Source organism: Octopus sinensis, linkage group LG2 (genome assembly GCF_006345805.1).
Source record: "Octopus sinensis linkage group LG2, ASM634580v1, whole genome shotgun sequence".
In the NCBI taxonomy this organism is placed as follows: domain Eukaryota; kingdom Metazoa; phylum Mollusca; class Cephalopoda; order Octopoda; family Octopodidae; genus Octopus; species Octopus sinensis.
Window position 1 is genome coordinate 7,905,354 of NC_042998.1, and position 19,257 is coordinate 7,924,610.

Below are 19,257 nucleotides of genomic sequence, written 5' to 3' on the forward strand. Positions count from 1 at the left end.
CAGAAAGACTGTATCTTCATTGAGATTAGATTTTAACAAGTCGATATTTCATGGATTACCAGCTCCGATCCCGCGAGAAAAGGAAAAGGTGGAGATTCCCCCTCCACCTGATAATTCTGTGTCGGTGGTGAGACGGGATTTTGACAAATCTATTTCCCAAGACCGTCCACCTCCGACCCTGGATAAAAAAAAGGTGGAGGGTCCCCCTCCACCGGACAATCCTAATTAAACAGGTAAGTGATGGCTATTCACATTGGTTGTTTAAATGTTCATGGCCTGTTGTCAAGCTGGAAGCAAGGACGCTTTCTGAATGACATCAGGTCGAGAAATTTGGATGTAATTGTTGCAACGGAAACCCGGGTGAAGGGGCCAAGAGATCTGCTCCCCCTCCTGAACGGCTACGAGAAATACGTTTCTCCGAGTCGGGCGGAGGTGGGGGTGGGGTGTTGGTCCTACTAAAAAGAAACCGGGTAGCCGAGAAAAAGTTGGTTTTTTCTGACCCAGAAGGCAGGCTGGTCGTTCTCGACTTGACATTCAGTTGTGGCAAGACAATCAGGCTGGTCGCTATTTATGCACCAAACATTATTGGCCCGCAAACTGAATATTTTCGTGGCCTAGGAAAGTTCCTAGCCACGTCGCATTCACTAGTAGTGTTAGGAGACTCTAATACAATATGTGCAGCACACACAGATTGTGTTGGCTCAAACTCGAACATGAACAGAAAATGTAACACAGGCTTTCGGGATCTGCTAAGTCAATTTCAGCTAGCAGATCCATATAGGTTGGAGCACCCGAACACTCCACAGTGGACGTGGTCAAATAGTGACGGGTCTACCAGAACATATCTAGATAGGATTTTAATTAGAGAAAAAGATAAGTCCATAGTTGAGTGTCCACAGTTTTTTCTAGTCAGCTACAGTGACCACAAGATGGTTACCTGTAAACTGACGGTAGATAAGTTGCATAGACAGGGATCTGGCTACTGGAAACTCAATACGTCCCTTTTGGCGATTGAGGAGTACAGAAAGCGGATCAAGATGTTAATACAGAGGGCATTAACAGGTACCATCATTAATAACAAATGGTGGTACGCCCTAAAAAGAGCCATCAAATATGAGTCTATTAGGTTTAGCATAAGTTTAGCTAAGAAGGGACGTAAAATAGGAGATGGTCTAGTTAAGGAACTAGAAGAAGCCTGGAGGACTGGTAATACAGACCAAGCGAGGGTGAAAAGACTGGAGTTAAACCAGCATCTTGAAGCCACCACATGGGAAGTATTACCAGAGCTAAGTTACGTGCAATGGGAAGTGAAGGAATCAAAGCCGCTGGATGGGCCCGAGTGGTGGAAGCTCGGCAAGGAAATAGTTCCTCTATTCGGTCTTTGACGAATCAAAATGGTGTCTTGATAAACGAACCCGAGAAAATGTGTGAGGTCTTTCGGGAGTACTTCGCCCAGCTGTTCGGGGGTGACGGCGGTCCTGGTGGTGGGAGAGCCCTCGAGGACTTTCTTACCGGGCTGCCGTGCCTCTCGGGGTCGGATGCGGAGTCTTGCGAAGGGCCAATCACACTTGAGGAGGTGATGGAGGCTTTGGCCGATTGTAAAGCGGGTAAGTCACCGGGACTTGATGGTCTTCCGTACGAGCTGTATAAATGTATGCCAGACTTGTTCGGGCAACTACTGACTGACGTGTACGCGAACTGGAAACAGAATGGGTTTATCCCCAGATCTGTGCGCCGGGGAGTAGTGACGTTGGTCAGAAAGGACCCGGACAAGGGGGACGTTCTAGAGAATTTCAGGCCCATCACTCTGTTAAACGCAGAAGTGAAGATTTTGGCCAAGGTTCTAGCAAAAAGGTTGGCGCGTGTCGCGAATGGTATAGTCGGGGAGGCACAGACATGTGCCATCCCAGGCAGAACCATTCAGGATACCCTCCATCTTATTCGCTATACCATAGAGAGGTTTGGTAATAAATCTGGCAAAGGTGGGGCATTGGTGCATTTGGACCAGTCTAAAGCTTTTGATAGGGTTGACCATCGATACCTAGCGACTGTACTTGCGCGGTTTGGCCTGGGCCTTGGCTTCCTCAGGTGGTTTATCGCTTTGTACCACAACATTGACTCGATAGTTCGGGTGAACGGTTTCCTTTCGAAGCCGTTCTGCATCAGACGCTCGGTTCGTCAAGGATGTCCGCTTTCACCACTTTTGTATGTGATGGCTCTCGAGCCATTACTGCAAAGGTTGAGTGGCATCCCGAGAGAACCAGGACTAGAGGAGTTTGTTACGGCTTTCGCGGATGATATCACTATCAGTGTAACCACAGTGGTACGCCTACGTGAAGTAGGTAAGACTATTGAGGCTTACGAGGAGGTAGCAGGAGCAAAGATTAACCGGGAAAAGTCGGTCGGCTTGCAGCTCGGCACCTGGGTTGGCAAGTCGATGCCTTCAGACAGTGTTGTTAGGCGCTGGACGGAGGGACCGGTTAAGTTGCTGGGAGTCTGGTTTGGACCAGGCCTCCAGATAGAGAAGAACTGGACGGAGGTATTGAGCAGGGTGGCTGCAGTAGTCAAGACTTGGTCTTGGCGGTGGCTATCCCTGAAAGGGAGGGCGGAAGTGGCCAATGTGTTTATCGCATCGGTCATTACCTACCGCCTGACTGTCGTGCCCTGTCCGGATTCGTGGTTGATCAGGTTGGAGAGACAGCTCTTTCGCTTTTTGTGGAAGGGCAGGTCGCCACTTGTGAAACGCTCTGTCTGCTGTCAAAAGCCTTTAAATGGAGGTTTAGGGATGCCTTGGTTAATGATGCGCAGACATGCGTTGAGGTTGAGGCACCTCTGGATTCTCCTGGATAGTGAACGGGTGTGGTCTCCGCTGGCCAGACAAATGTTCCCTGAGTTCAAGAGTTTTTGCGAACAGGAAGCCTGGTGTTCTCGTAGACCGAGGTCGAGTGAGTGGCACAAAGAGTGCCGTAAGGCCCTCTTGCTGTTCCGGCGCTCGGGCAACGCCAGCGGTGGGGGTTCCACACGGATTTTATATAGTGGGTTGGTAGAGTCTGAATGCGACGATGGCCTGGGGTCGACTCTAGGTCTCGGATTTATTCAACTGGACAGCTTGTTTCATCGTACATTCGGGTTGAGAACGTTGGACAACTTCCAAAAGTCCTTAACCTGGCAATGCTACAGAGGTGCCTTGCCCGTTTGGGATAAGCTCGCAAGACATGGTAAACGTCAGTCGCCGACCTGTCCAAGATGCGGTGGGGACAGGGAAACCGTCCCTCACGCTATTGTTCAGTGTCCGGAGATAACTGAAATGTGGGCTTATGCTGAACATCTGTTGTCCGGCGAAGGAAGAGTACGGCTGTCGACTGAGTCAATTATAAAAATTGACCCACCGGGAGTTCTAACGAACGAAGGTAAGAATTGTTTTCTCACGGTTGTAGCAATAGCAAAAGAGGCTGTATGGAATACTAGGATAAAAGGAATTAAGACAGGCAACTTTATCTCTGGTGACAATTTACGATCCTTTTTTTCTTTTTATTTGAAAAGGAAACTGTGGCTGGAGAAGAGGTGTCTGTCAGAGTGTACGTTCCAAAAGAGATGGAAGTATGTTGCACGAGTGTTGTGCCTGCAAGGAACCGTGTGAATAGACGAGGAAAAAAAAAAAGGAAAAATAAAAAGGTATCAGCGGTAGATCGGGGCTTGTGGGATCGGAGCGTAACTTGATCATCGCTTCATTTGTATTGTTTTTGTACTGTGTATTCCATTCGATTTTTATGTATTGTATTTTATTTTTGATGTCACATTTATGTAAAATCATATCGATTCACTGATCCCATCAGTTGTACTGTCCATATCTATGTTTGGCCCCCGGTGGGCAATAAAGAAATTGGTATTTCGTCCGCCGCTGCGTTCTGAGTTCAAATTCCGCCGAGGTCGACTTTGCCTTTCATCTTTTCGGGGTCGATAAATTAAGTACCAGTTACGCACTGGGGTCGATGTAATCGACTTAATACCTATGTCTGTCCTTGTTTGTCCCCTCTATGTTTAGCCCCTTGTGGGTAATAAAGAAATAGGTATTTCGTCCGCCGCTGCGTTCTGAGTTCAAAGTCCGCCGAGGTCGACTTTGCCTTTCATCCTTTCGGGGTCGATAAATTAAGTACCAGTTACACACTGGGGACGATGTAATCGACTTAATCCCTTTGTCTGTCCTTGTTTGTCCCCTCTGGGTTTAGCCCCTTGTGGGTAATAAGAAAACATATTACTTCAGATCAATAACCTTTTGCTGAAGGCAATTATTTTCAATATGGGAATAAAATAAATAGGGGGACCTTGAATACAAACTGCATTGTGGTAGCAGCACAATAGATTTCATAAAACATATGTTAAACTCTATACTCTAAATGTACGACGCTTTCTTACAAGGGTGATGAACTGGGATGACTTAACGTCCATGCTTTCATCAAACGCGTTACAGGATAATCAAATGTAGTGAAGCTATTCAGACGATAAACAAGAGATTGAGTTGTGAATTCCCACGAGAATTTCCGGTCGCACTACGACACCCACCATGGGTCTTTATGATCTGTAGATTCTCAAGAATTGTGAGAGACCACAAACCTTATCAAACCTGCTGCATTTATAAATCTTGTGATGAAATTAGTGAGTCATTATGCAAAGTAGAAATCATGTCGAAATAAATGAACTCCATTGTTGATCTGAAACAACAACAAAATTACAAGTTCAATGCAACGGGACAATCTCTACGTTGTCGTTTGATTTGCAATAAATATGAGCAAGTATTCTACAAATCACACTCTACCAAATTTCTTAATCAGCTTACCAACTAAAATATCATGATTCACTTTACACTGCCACTGTTTCTATATCCACTACGAACATCTCTGCCTTCAGCTTCTCCTGAGCATTTACACCAGTGTTTTTAAAACTATTTAACTATCACCCCCACGCTTTCTCACTGCTCTCCTCCTCTTCAGCGCTCCTAAAATATCAGGTCAGAATAATTTAATTCAAGTTACTAATTCAACGTGGGTTCATAACACCGTCACATATTAAATTAAATTAAATATTACAATGTGTTTGTAATATTTAAATATTAAATATTACAAGCACAGATTTTATATATCTTTTTTTTTTTTGTACGTTTTACTTGTTTCAGTCATTTTACCGCGACCATACTGGGGCACTGCCCGGAAGGTTTTTAGTCGAATAAATCAACCACACTACTCTTTCTTAAACCTGGTATTTATCATGTCGGTCTCACTAAGTTATCGGGACATAAGTTACGGTGGAGAGGGGGGGACACATACGCACATTTCTTTCAGTGTCCGTTTAATGAATCCACTAAAAAGGCTTTGGTCGACCAACGGCCATAGGAGACACTTGCCCAAGGATCCTTTCCGAAGTCTATTTTTGTTGTTGGTGTTATCGTCGTCGCAGTGATTATTTATACGAATTTTATTATGATATTTCAGATTTTGGCACGAGGCCAGCATTTTCGATTCCAAAAGGATTCCGAAAGGCAAAGTAGACATCGGCGGATTTTGAACTCAGAACGTAAGGACGGACGAAATGTCAGTAAGCATTTTGCTTGGCGTGCTAAAGATTCAGCCAGCTCACCTCCTTAAATTGTTTCAATATTTTCTACTCGAGGCACAAAGCCCGAAATGTTTGGGGAGGGGGAGCAGTCGAGTAAATCGATCTCAGTACGTACGCAACTGGTACTTAATTCATCGACCCCGAAAGGATGAAAAGCAAAGTCGACCCCGGTAGAATTTGAACTCAGAACATAAAGACAGACAAAATACCTATTTCGTTATTACCCACAAGGGGCTAAACACAGAGGAGACAAACAAGGACAGGTAGACGGATTAAGTCGATTATATCGACCCCAGTGCGTAACTGGTACTTAATTTATCGACGCCGAAAGGATGAAAGGCAAAGTCGACCTCGGCGGAATTTGAACTCAGAACGTAACGGCAGAAGAAATACCGCTAAGAATTTCGCCCGACGTACTGACGTTAATTTATTACAATACTACATTAAAAACAGTTTAGGAGTAAATCTTTAAATAGTAGTCAAAGATTAAAAAGCTGATGCATCGCCCCTCCACAGCCACCTCTTTATTCACAATATCCTCCTTGGGGAACGGTAAAGAGTAAAGGCCCCTTCGCAACTCCTGAATGAACTGGAGCAACATGAAATAAAGTGTCTTACTCAAGAACGCAATACAGCTCGGTCCGGGAATCGAACTCACTACCTCAGGATTGTGAGCCCGATGCTCTAACCCAGTGCTTTTCAACCTTTTTGCTGGAGCGGAACCCCAAGAAAACATTTTACACTGCTCGAGGAACCCCTGTGCAATAATTTAATTGTCTTATGCACACATATCTGCACAAGAGAATTAAAAATTACTGTCGATTTTAGCATTTTTGTAACTTCTTGCGGAACCCCTGGACTATACTGGCGGAACCCTAAGGTTCCGCGGAACCCAGTTTGAAAACCACTGCTCTAACCACTGAACCACGCACCTTCATATCTCATCATTGAGCCATGCGCCTTCACGGCACCTTTCACTTTAAAACGCACCTGCTATAGATAGCAGTCAAATCTCCCCGAAACCACATTTTACCGTCTTAAAATAAGAAGGGCGCAGCAGATAATGTAGTTCTAAGTATTCTTCCCAAAATTCGGGATGATTACGAGTAGAAAGTATTTCATTACGAGACTGTTTGGATTAGAGGTAGACTGAAACAAAATAACATCAACAACTGAGACAAACACTTTCACTTGAATTATCCTCTTCAATAGACATCGCCTATATAATGACCCACAAAGTGAAACCGGTGACTTCATAACAGACTTATAACCCTCATATTTATTATACTTTTGTTTTATTTTTTCAATGGTTTTTTTTAATAGATAATTGAAGTTTGTTAGCCTTAATGACAGCAGGTCGGTCGCCATGTTTTCCTACCCGTCAACCCATTTATTAGTTTAGTCTAAACACACGAACCTCCCTTTTGCAGCAACCGTATTTCCCCCGCCCCCATCCACATCATTATCATCCACCGCCGCCAACAACTTCATTATCGCCTTTATCTCAAATACCACCTCCACATCCAGCATTACAAACAAAATCGCTATTAACACCATCACCCACATCACAACTATACTAAACTAGCGTAAATATCATTAACACTGTCACCATAACTACCGACAGCTGTACAACCAGCACAACTTCTGCATCATTCAAAATACATCTGATAGTCTTATCTATTGCTTGAGAGAAACAGTATGTAGATGTAAATCTGTATTTGGCCTGTGTAAAGTATGGAGCATTTATCTAACCTTTTCGTGGGAATGTGCAGATTGTTGTGTTTGTCAGCCGGCGGAGAGGAACCGTTCACTTGAAGAGTAATAATAGCAATTGCATCAATAGCAACCACATAAACACCGATGTTAGCAACAACGAGGTTTCTAATTTAGGCCCAAGGTCAGCAATTTTTGAAGGGAAGGTGGTTAGGTAATTATATCGGCCCCGGAAAGAATTATATACAAAGTTAACCTCGACTAGATTAGAACTTGGAACATAAGAAGTAGCAGCGATAATAAGGATCTCTTCTGTATTAATCACAATGACTCAGAGATACGCAAGACGGATTAGATGCACAAAGATGTGGTGGGGGGGGGTTGAAAGCTATTATATAAAAGTGCAGCAATGAAAAATATATAAAACAAAAATTTATATCGAAATAATTTAAAAGAAATATGATAAAACGCAGAATAATTACAACAATATATCTATATAACAATTAGATCTTTACTTGCGTTCATCAGGGTGCCCCACATTTCTGATCTGTGCTAAAATCACCCCTATGCTATTTAGAAGATTCCAAATTTTTCTGTGGGATTTTGTATTGGGTAAGTGAAGATCCACGTGCTCTGGATCATTGAATTATAGTATATTTGTATAAGGAGGGGGCGGGGTTTGATATGCAACAAGGAAAACGAATATGGAAAATTTAGAGGTATAGGTTACAAAAATTAAGGGCTTGCAGTGAAAGAATAGACAGTATAGACAATTTTTCAATGTCCCTAGAATAAAACCACCATTTGAGATCCATCTACGAATACCAAAGACCCTTGCAGCTAAAGGCAAATGCTATAGTCAAGCTGTCATTCTTTAATCTTTACGTGTATGTTGAAGATGTTCTCTATGCTCGTGGAGGCGCAATGGCCCAGTGGTTAGGGCAGCGGACTCGCGGTCATAGGATCGCGGTTTCGATTCCCAGACCGAGCGTTGTGAGTGTTTATTGAGCGAAAACACCTAAAGCTCCACGAGGCTCCGGCAGGGGATGGTGGTGATCCCTGCTGTACTCTTTCACCACAACTTTCTCTCACTCTTACTTCCTGTTTCTGTTGTACCTGTATTTCAAAGGGCCGGCCTTGTCACTCTGTGTGTCACGCTGAATATCCCCGAGAACTACGTTAAGGGTACACGTGTCTGTGGAGTGCTCAGCCACTTACACGTTAATTTCACGAGCAGGCTGTTCCGTTGATTCGGATCAACTGGGACCCACGTCGTCTTAACCGACGGAGTGCTTCCATTCCATCTCTAAGCTCACTGATGTCTTTGAACTTTTGATAAAATTTACAAGTGTGGATTACGATCTTCATCTTCATTCTTACTTCTATTTCTAGGTGGGCTTGGAAAAGGCGGATGAGGGCCTGACCGATAAGAAAAAATATTATTTCAGCTCTTTCAGTCGCTTCCACCCCACAGCTTCCTTTGCCATACTCCTCATGCGAACCCAAACTGCATAATGTTCAAGAAAACGATAGGGGGGTTTTCATGAAGGATCAGCCGATAGCCGGATTCGTCCTACGAGCGCCCGAAAAAAAAACGGTTATTTCTTAATTTGGCACGAGGTCATTTATTTTTTTTAGGAGACTATAGCGTCCGTCGATCCACTATTCATACTTCTTCGCTATCTTCACAACAATAATGATTCTTTAATAGTCACGAGGCTACACATTTTAATGTATGAAGATAGATATTCGAATAACTCGACCCGCGTTTGTTACAAGTACTAATTTATTGACGTTTGGAGGATAAAATGCGGTGTTGAAACTACTGTTGTTTGTGCTTAGAATATAAATAGTCTAAATGCTTTGTGTTAGACAAGACGTTCAATCGAATGCTCTACCAGTTTTTATTATTCCCTATATGATTCCTTATACTTGTGCGTGATCCCAGATATATCGAAGAAGAAATATAATCGATGGACACGTACTCAATACAAAACTAGTATTTATTGTAACGTGTGTTGTGTCAAAGTCAAAGACGGTTTCATAGTCATACATTGTTGGATATATTCTGTAGGGTTTGTAAGACATTAAGTTTAGAGTAACAACGGAAGACATGTTCGGCAATTGAAGTATAATGTATAATCGATCATTCGCAGGAAAACGCACGTATAACGGATATGACACGTTTTGGCAAAGCCACTTTGGCACAAACGTTCTAGTGCCGCCTAGTAGGTGTCGCTGATTTGATGCTGACTTATTTGACATCAGGCATTTTAATGATTCTCTTATTCTCTCACTCTATCCTCGTTCTCTCTCCCTCCCTCCCTCTGCATTTATGTGTGAGATTTTTCTCTTTATATGGATGATGAGAAAGGAGAGGGAAAGTGTTTATGCCAATCGTGTTCAATTAATGAACTGTGATGTCTTTCTCTCCTTCTCTCTCTCCCCGCTCTCACTCTCATCCTTTCAATCTGCACGTCTGTAGGTATATATTTCTGTGCGCGCGGGTTTCCCCTCCAGCGCTGGAAGGTAATTTCGCCAAAGCTGAATGTCCAGTCATCTGTGCCATATCGACAGCGTCCAAACAGCCGCACGCAATCACTTCCTTCCGTTGAGTAATGTGAGAAAGAAAACACCAACAACAAAACTAGGATTATCCCAACGCAGTTTTGTTGTCAGAACAACCAATACCTTTGTTGCTGATGTTCTTTCGTTCGTTGTTTCGCCCCAAGTCAACCTTGACATCAAGTAGTCTTATGAATCAAAGGCATTTCATCCGTGAACATCCTGTACTTTAAAGGGTGAGTAGGACGAAGCTATATAACGTCTCTTTTCTTTATATCAAAATAGTATTGCGCATGGGTAATATCTGAAAGATAAAAATAAAAGGATTGCCTTCTATTTCTAGCAGGTCAAATGGCCGCATTGATTCAGAACTAATGCGATCTCAATGACTCGGAACTAATACGGTAACAATATCACGAGTTATATAAACGCAACAGCAGCAGTGAGAATATGTTTTAGCTTTTTAATTTAGTCATTGGACTGTGACCGTGCAGGGGCGCTAAATTGAAAGTTTTAGTCGAATAAATCTACTCCAGCACTTATTTTATTCAAATCTGGCGCTTATCTTATTGATCTGTTTTGCCGAACATTTACTTATGAGAAAGTATACTCATCAACACAGGTTAAGCAGTGGTGGGGGATCAAACGCAAAGACACAGACACACATGCACACATAGAGGACGGATTTCCACACAGTTTTCGTCAAGCAAATTCACTCAACGCATTTAGTACCCTAAAGTTCAACCCCTCCTCAAAGCAGTAGGCTGGTGTAAACGGGCAGTGTCAGAGCTATGCCGTCGGGAACTTCGGTTCCTGGTAGGGCCACCCAGGGTGGATTGGTCAGGCACCGAGCGGTATTAGGGCCGCAACCTGGTGAAAATTCCAAGACGCGTCTGATCGGCAACCGGCGGCTTCGAGGTCGTTCTGTTCCTGCGTCTGTCGAGACTCCGCGGCAAACAGGGCGTCTTGTCACTCGGGATATGCATGCTGGATGTCGAGGACCGCTTGTGAATTCAATATTATCACGAAACTTCTATAGAAGCCGGCTCAACCCGCCCTGGATGAACGCCGTCACAAGTACAAGTAAGTAAGGCATTTAGTAGAAGATGCTTACCCAATGTGCCGCTTCACAGGGACGGAACACGAATCCATCACAGTTGCAAAGTGAAATTCTTAACAACACGGCCTTATCTGCGCCCATAGTAGAACTAGGAGAACAAACTTTAACCTGTTTATATAAACATTAAGTTTATATAAACTTGATGTTTATATATCCCCTTGCGTAGATTAGTACATCCGCGTTCTTGATCAGATTTGTGGTTACGTTGGCTTTATTTACAGTCCGGTTCAACTGCATAACCCGTGAGTGTTTCAAGGGAGTTCGTTCTCTTGCACACATTTTGGACCGGATCTCCGGTTTGAGAGGATAATTTCGTTCCACTGTCTCGGAGTCCCTGGAAAGAGTTTTGAGCATTACTCTTCATCCTCTCAATGATCATATGAAGGAAAATTAAATTGAATTAAACTTCATCTATTTCTCGGTTTAACACCAGTTCCTGGTTCTGATGTACCTTTGCTGTATGTTTGTTCCTTCTCGAGCCATGCCTAGCTCATAAGGGCCGGTTTCTCGGTTTCCTTGGCGTATAGGTTCCCCACCTGGATGGGACGCCAGTCCGTCGCAGGTGAGCTGCATGATGTAGGAGGAAAGAGTGAGAGAAAGTTGTGGCGAAAGAGTCAGCAGAAGTTTGCCATTACCTTCTGCCGCAGCCGCGTGAAGCTTAGGTGTTTCGCTCATAAACGCACACATCGTTCGGTCTGAGACTCGAACCCGCGATCCCTCGACCGCGAGTCCGCTGCCCTAACCACTAGGCCATGTGCCTCCACACCTTTGCTATAGCCCCACTGTGAATTCAGATGAAGTCAGTGATTTGCAGACAACCTATAATGCTTGTTTTCTTCTTCCCGTCCATCACGCCAGTCTTCGAAATTTCACGTAAATTATTATTTGCTTTACTTTTCTTTCTCTACGTCAGACATAAAAATGTCTGTGTATTAATGTTTGCGACAAAAACAGCGACATCAATGGCAGCAATTATGTTAATCAATAGCAGCATCAGCTGTAGAAGGTCACTCTAATGACAACAACCCCTCAGCAGCTAAAGCAGCTACAATGTCAGCATTACATAACAAGGAGAACGAGCCAAAAAGGAGCCTCTGTGTGGTCAACTGACATGATGGAAATTGCAGTCAAACCTCCTTCAAATCGGAACCTACTGGTTATACAAAGTGTTCCTAAATTCAGTATATCGGAATAAAAGAGAGTAGTCACAGTTGGAATCTTTTTTGCTCATTAGTCAGCTTGTCTTCATTAAGGGTGACCTAGTAATCAACTACAGCAATGGGTTATAGTTGGAACCTGTATGAGGTTGCTTACTTCTTAGGAATAATAATATTTCAAATCACATCTTGACGTCTTGATAAAAGAAGGCTGCACAGTCCTAGTTACAATCAGCCTGAAATAAGACTAGAAGGTCTTTGATCCAGGGGTATTTTCGCTCTAGGCAGGAGGACCTGTCTGAGCAAGATATTAACAAAAACAGGAACAAAAACATTGACGTAAGCAATTGTTTTATGCCGAGTTGTAATAACAACCTCAAGGAAGTGGTGCTAGACAGAAAGACTAAAAACTTAGGTAACGAACCAAACCTAATTGATTATATAGGACAAGTGCAATAGTGTGACACGAAATATAAAATAATATTGTACAATAATATTCTACATCAAAACTTATTCGTTTCGCATTTCGTGTCTCACTGAACATCAGATTATAAATCACTGGCGAACTTAGTTTGGAAATTTAAAACAAAAATGAAAGAAACCAGGTTTGAAAAATTAGATATTTAAACATATATATAGAAAACAATGGCTTACCTTGTCTTTTAAAAAAATACGAATTACACATATATTGAAGACGCTCAAGCATTACTGTGGATTTTCTAAAGCATTGAACGATATTTTTATATTTTTATAAAACGGCAGCAAAACAACTGTTTTCTTTACACTCTGACATTTTAGAAAAGATACATTGGACAATCACTTATATGTGACGAGATGATGAAGAGTAGAAGGCTTTTGGTCATAAGTGTATTCAATCAAAGCTGACTGGAGGCTAGACAACAGCAAAATACTCTAAACGAATCATGGGCAACCTGCGGCCCGTAGAACTTTCTGAATGGCACACCTAAAGAAAATAATACCTTCAACCTTTTTTTTTTTTTTAAGTGCAGCCCTTCTTCTGATGAGCCATGTTTCTTGCGGTCCGCTTCTCGAAAAAAATTACCCACGCCTTCTCTAAACGGCATTACACAATAATTATATAATGTAAGTCTAAATTTATTATGATGACATTAAAATCATCAACAGCAGCAATAACAAACACAGACACTGCAGCAACCACAAAAACTATAGCTTCAGTGATCAATAATTATAAGTAGAAGTTGAATTAGTTATAATAAACGGAATATTGAATATCGAATATTGAACATTGAATATTAAAGTCGATCTACTGAGGAAATGATTATCACCCGAAGCATAAAAATATTGAAATCCTTCAAAATACTAAATCAAGTTTTACTTATTATATTTCAGACTATAAAAATAGATTACATTGTATTACATTGTATACTTGGTAATGTTGAAAAATAAAATTAATGTTGAGGTCTGTTATGTTCTTATTTCTTTATTACCCACAAGGGGCTAAACACAGAGGGCACAAAAAAGGACAGACAAATGGAATAAGTCACTTACATCGACCCCAGTGCGTAACTGGTACTTAATTTATCGACCCCGAAACGATGAAAGGCAAAGTCGACCTCGGCGGAATTTGAACTCAGAACGTAAAGGCAGACGAAATACCTATTTCTTTACTACCCACAAGGAGCTAAACACAGAGAGGACAGACAAACGGATTAAGTCGATTACATCGACCCCAGTGCGTAACTGGTACTTTTTTAATCGACCCCGAAAGGATGAAAGGCAAAGTCGATCTCGGCGGAATTTCAACTCAGAACATAGCGGCAGACGAAATACCTATTTCTATTTCTTTACTACCCACAAGGGGCTAAACACAGAGAGGACAAAGAAGGACAGACAAACGGATTAAGTCGATTACATCGACCCCAGTGCGTAACTGGTACTTATTTAACCGACCCCGAAAGAATGAAAGGCAAAGTCGAAGTCGGCGGAATTTGAACTCAGAACGTAACGGCAGACGAAATACCGCTGAGCATTTCGTCCGGCGTGAAAACGGTTCTGCCAGCTCGCCGCCTTAGGTCTGTTATGTTCTATACATCTTTAGCCTTCTATGTTTTATGTACAATGTAGTTGTTCTTGCTTAACCAGAAACTAATTCTTATCATGCTTTGGCCACCCACTTTTTTATAGGAACACGGTACATCGCATTACATTAACAAATGTATTTTATTCTTATTCAAGGGTGTTGGATGTGGTTTGAATTCTCGAGTAGGTACAGCGACCACAATAGAAATTCCATCGCTGTCTAATTTCCCGCTTCTAAGGCATTTCTCTTCAATTTCAATGCTACTTCCTTTAGGTAAAGATAAGTAAATATATCTTTCCTAAACAAATGACATGTTAAGTCGCAAGAAAACCAATATTTTATACATGCAAGAAAATGTTATGTTTTTGATATGTAACTGAAACCAGATTGTATACAGGCCTTTACCGGAAGTGTGAATACATTTGAAAGCACACAGTTATGATCTGTCATTAATGTCCTCTGACCGAATCGGATATTGCTTCTCAACTTGGCAGCCACGGTGGCCGTGTTTATGAGTGTTCAGAGCATTAGTTGTAAATTTGCGCTAATATACTTTTATACTAGTTGCCGTGATAATAATAATAATAATAATAATAATAATAATAACATTAAAATCTAAAATAACATTAATAATAATAATAATAATAATAATAATAATAATAATAAGTGTTATCATGTACATTGTTTTGTCTTGGTATAAAAGATGGGCTACAGCAAATATTCTGCTCAATACCACAGATTTGCTTGTCAGTTGTTTGACCTTAACCAGTTGAGCATGTCCCTTGTGGCTGCGATATGTGCATCTCTGATCACGAGCAGAAGTAGTGGGGGAGCATCATAGCCATGTGTTGAGAGGGATTCCTTGGGGTTTGAATAATTCACCTCTGGAAATAGGGTGGTTCTTTTCAACATCCTTAAACAACCCTTATTCAGGGACCGTTTGAGCGGGATGGGCTACTCAACACCTGAAGAAAAATTCTAACTGGGCCCACCTGCAAGGTCATGTGCTGTTTATCTTGATATGAGATCACCATGTCGCGCACATTGGTTGTGATGCATGTGCCTGGTGTGCCTATCAGACGGGTAGTCATGATGGGTATATTGGGCTTCGTATATTTTACCCCAGTGTCACTTTGATGGCATGAACTGCTCTCTCACTCAATAATAATAATAATAACATTAATAAATATATAATAACATAATAATAATAATAATAATAATAATGATAACAATAATAATAATGACAATAAATAATAATAATAATAACATTAATAATAATAATAATATAATAATAATAATAACAATATAATAATAATAACATTAAAATAATAATAATAATAATAATAATGATAACAATAATAAATGACAATAATAATATAATAATAACATTAATAATAATAATAACATTAATAATAATAATAATAATAATAATAATAACATTAATAATAATAATAATAATGATAACAATAATAATAATGACAATATTAATAATAATAATAATAATAATAATAATGGTACTAAGAGTAGAAGTAATAATAATAATTGTCTCAAATTTTGGCAAAGTTCAAGAATTCTGAGGAGGAGGAGGAAATTGATTACGATTAACCTCAGTGAGTAATACTTTACTTTATCGATCCCGAAAGGATGAAAGACAAAGTTAACCTCTGTGGCATTTCAACTCAGAACTTAAAGCCGGGAGAAATGCCACTAAACATTTTGTCCGACGCGGCAGCAGCAACGGCAATAGCAGCAGTAGTAGTAGTAGTAGTAGCAGTAGTAGCAGCAACAAAAACAAAGACAATAATTCCCTTATTTTTAACCATTGCAGCTTAATACATAGAATGTTATAAAAGATGTTATAAAAACATGGAGTGATGTACATATAAGAAGGGTATATTAAATACGAGGGGACGTTATATAATGGTTTAAGACGTATTTCTTACTATGTACACAAATATGTAAATGAGTACGTGTGCATACAGATATATGTATATATATATATAGGGGGAATTCACAAAAAAACAAAAGTCGAAGACAGGTGGTGTAGACAACAAACAGATGTATTAGTTTAACGCTCGGGAAGTGAAAAAGTGTTTAACGTTTCGAGCCTAAGCTCTTCCACAGAAAGGAACTCAGAAAGAAACAAGGAGAGAAAATAAAGAATGTGCAGTGGCTAACGATTTATCATGGCGAATGTATATATATAAGAGTGTAAATAGACCATAAAAGGCGGGGAAACAAACCACCTACACACGATGAGAAACAAGCCCATAGGTTTGATCAGGATACCAAAAGCCTGACCAAATTCCCCTTCCGTGTATTCCCAAAAGCACTAGTGAGTAACTCATATGGCGCAGTATGGATGAGAATAAACCTACATCTGTTCATTGGTTAAGAAATAACTGTTCATAAACGCATAGCTGCAGGTTATCACTGCCACGAAATTTGCTCTTGTGCAAGATTTTTCTGATTGTTTGCTATTATATAAACAATGAATTTTACATAATTCCTGTGAAATATGAGCTTTCCTCGCATATTTCACTCGCTTTCTGCTTAGAGATTTCTCTCTTTTTTCTTCTTTTTTTTTTAGTTAGGGATATTGCCTTTAAAGCTTTCTCAGCTGCCCAATTCTTCAACATTGTCGCAAGACGACAGGGTGGCACTATTAGTGGTCTAATCATCAGTCCTTGTTAGTGAAGACAAGGCTATTTTTCTCACTATCCTCAGCGGCAACCTCTGGTACTCTGGAAACAGTCATTTTATAGTAACTACTATCGTCTGCTTTCCCTCTTTCCCTGCTTTTCAGGCTTCTCTGAGCAGAAACCGTCAAAGAGGCCTCGTTACCATAAGAGTAAGAGCCAAACAAGACCCATCGTCTCTCCCTCTACATCCACAATAGAGTACAACTTCAGCATAAGTTGGAGGTTTTCCGGTGCTAACAGAATTTGTATCTCTAACCTAAATCACCGCAATCACATTATTTGGTATCACCAAGACGCTCGCCATTTGTTTTTAAAATTCGTTTTTATGCATTGAAAACTATTTCATTTTTCTGTTTTTTTTTGTTTTTTTTTTCATTATTGTTCTGTTATATTTGTGCGTGTGTGTGTATCTAGTGATTCTTGTTAGTACTACATCTCACTCCTCAAGTAGAAAATGCCATACTGAATTCAAAACATATATACAATTTCATTGTTTTTTTTCTTGATTTAAAAAAAAACTTTTTTTTGCTTTTGTGAGTAAAAATAAAAATATTATCTAAAAGTCAAACCTTTAGTCTTTTCCATGTGTTGATGTAGACATCCTCCCGTTCTGAAGTTCCCCGAATGCAAAATAATCTAAAAAACGAAAACATTAATTCAGTAAAACTTGACAATATAAACAGTAGCACGACATTTTAAAAATGAAATATATATATATATGTGTGTGTGTGTGTGTGTGTGTGTGTGCGTAGAAAGAATTTGCTACAAATAATCTGGTGTTACAACTCAGTAAAAAAATAAAAATGCTGCAGAATGAAATTTTAGTCGAGTTCAGAGCATACTATGAAATTATTTAAATGGCAAGGGAAGAGCAATTACATTAACCTCATTAGCTTACAGCTGTTTCGTGTATAAGATGCAGTGCACTCGGAGCTGAAAGCTTGTGCATCTCATTATAGCGTGCAGGAAAGAAAATCCGAGAAAGCTGCACGAACTTTCACCTCTGAGTACACTGCCTTAATTTAATTTGGAACGGTTGTACACAAACATACGTATATCTGTTATATCTTTGTATCTGTGTGTGTGTGTGTGTGTGTGTGTGTGTAAGATTCACTTGTAAAAAAGGGTAAAGGCCCCACCCTTCAATCAGGAATGACCATGGGATTTCCCCTAGAAAGTTACCCTCCGAGACACAAGTCTGGGCAAGGTTGTTTATGGAAGACTATCAGTCATCCATGCATACCTGCATCCCCTCTCCACGCCACCGATGTTATCCAAAAATCAGGGCAAAAGCCGACACAGCTATGGTACCAGCAACGTCGCGATTCATTTCCACAACTGAGTGAATTGGAGCAACGTGAAATAAAGTGTCTTGGTCAAGAGCACGACACAGAGGAATCAAACTCCATACCTCATGATTGTGAGCCCATCTCTCTAACCACTGAGCCATACACCTTCGGTTCTAATTTGCCTGGTTAATGATTGATTATAATATTTCATACATTTATAATCTAAACTTTAAAATCTCAAAGTCGTAGGTAACTCAATTTTTTTTTAAATGAGCGCAATTTTGAAAAGCGGTAATCGTCATATTTTATAAAGGGAGATGGCAGAGAGAAGAATGATAGTAGTAGTATTGTTTTTATGAGAAATTATATCTTTAGCTTTTTAGCATTTATACGGGCCATATGTGGTTCAAATATTCTAGCTGTTTTATATTCCGACCAGCCAGATTCATGCTCCCACAATTATTCTACAATGTCAATTTTAAAATAAACAATTGCATCATAAAAAAAAATCGTGAAGCTACAATATAACGCCTGATTAATTTAAAACAATGAGAATAAATAAGCATTACATTTAAGAACATAATTAGAATGCTACAGAGTTAGAAGGCGGTGAGCTGGCAGAAACGTTAGCACGCCGGGCGAAATGCTTAGCTGTATTTCGTCTGCCGTTACGTTCTCAGTTCAAATTCTGCCGAGGTCAACTTTGCCTTTCATCCTTTCGGGGTCGACAAATTAAGTACCAGTTACGCACTGGGGTCGATGCAATCGACTTAATCTCGTTGTTTGTCCTTGTTTGTCCCCTGTATGTTTAGCCCCTTGTGGGCAATAAAGAAATAAGAATGCTACAGAAACCTCTAATATACCAATACAAAGGATTTCTTACTTTCAAACGCGCCCACTTAATTGCCTGGGTGGGAGACAGAGGATTAAATCGATCCCGTTATATGGCTGGAGGTTGCTTTATCAAACCTTGATTGCAAGATGGGCAAAAATGACCGCAGACACATCTGAAAGCAGAACAACTGACAAAATCAGC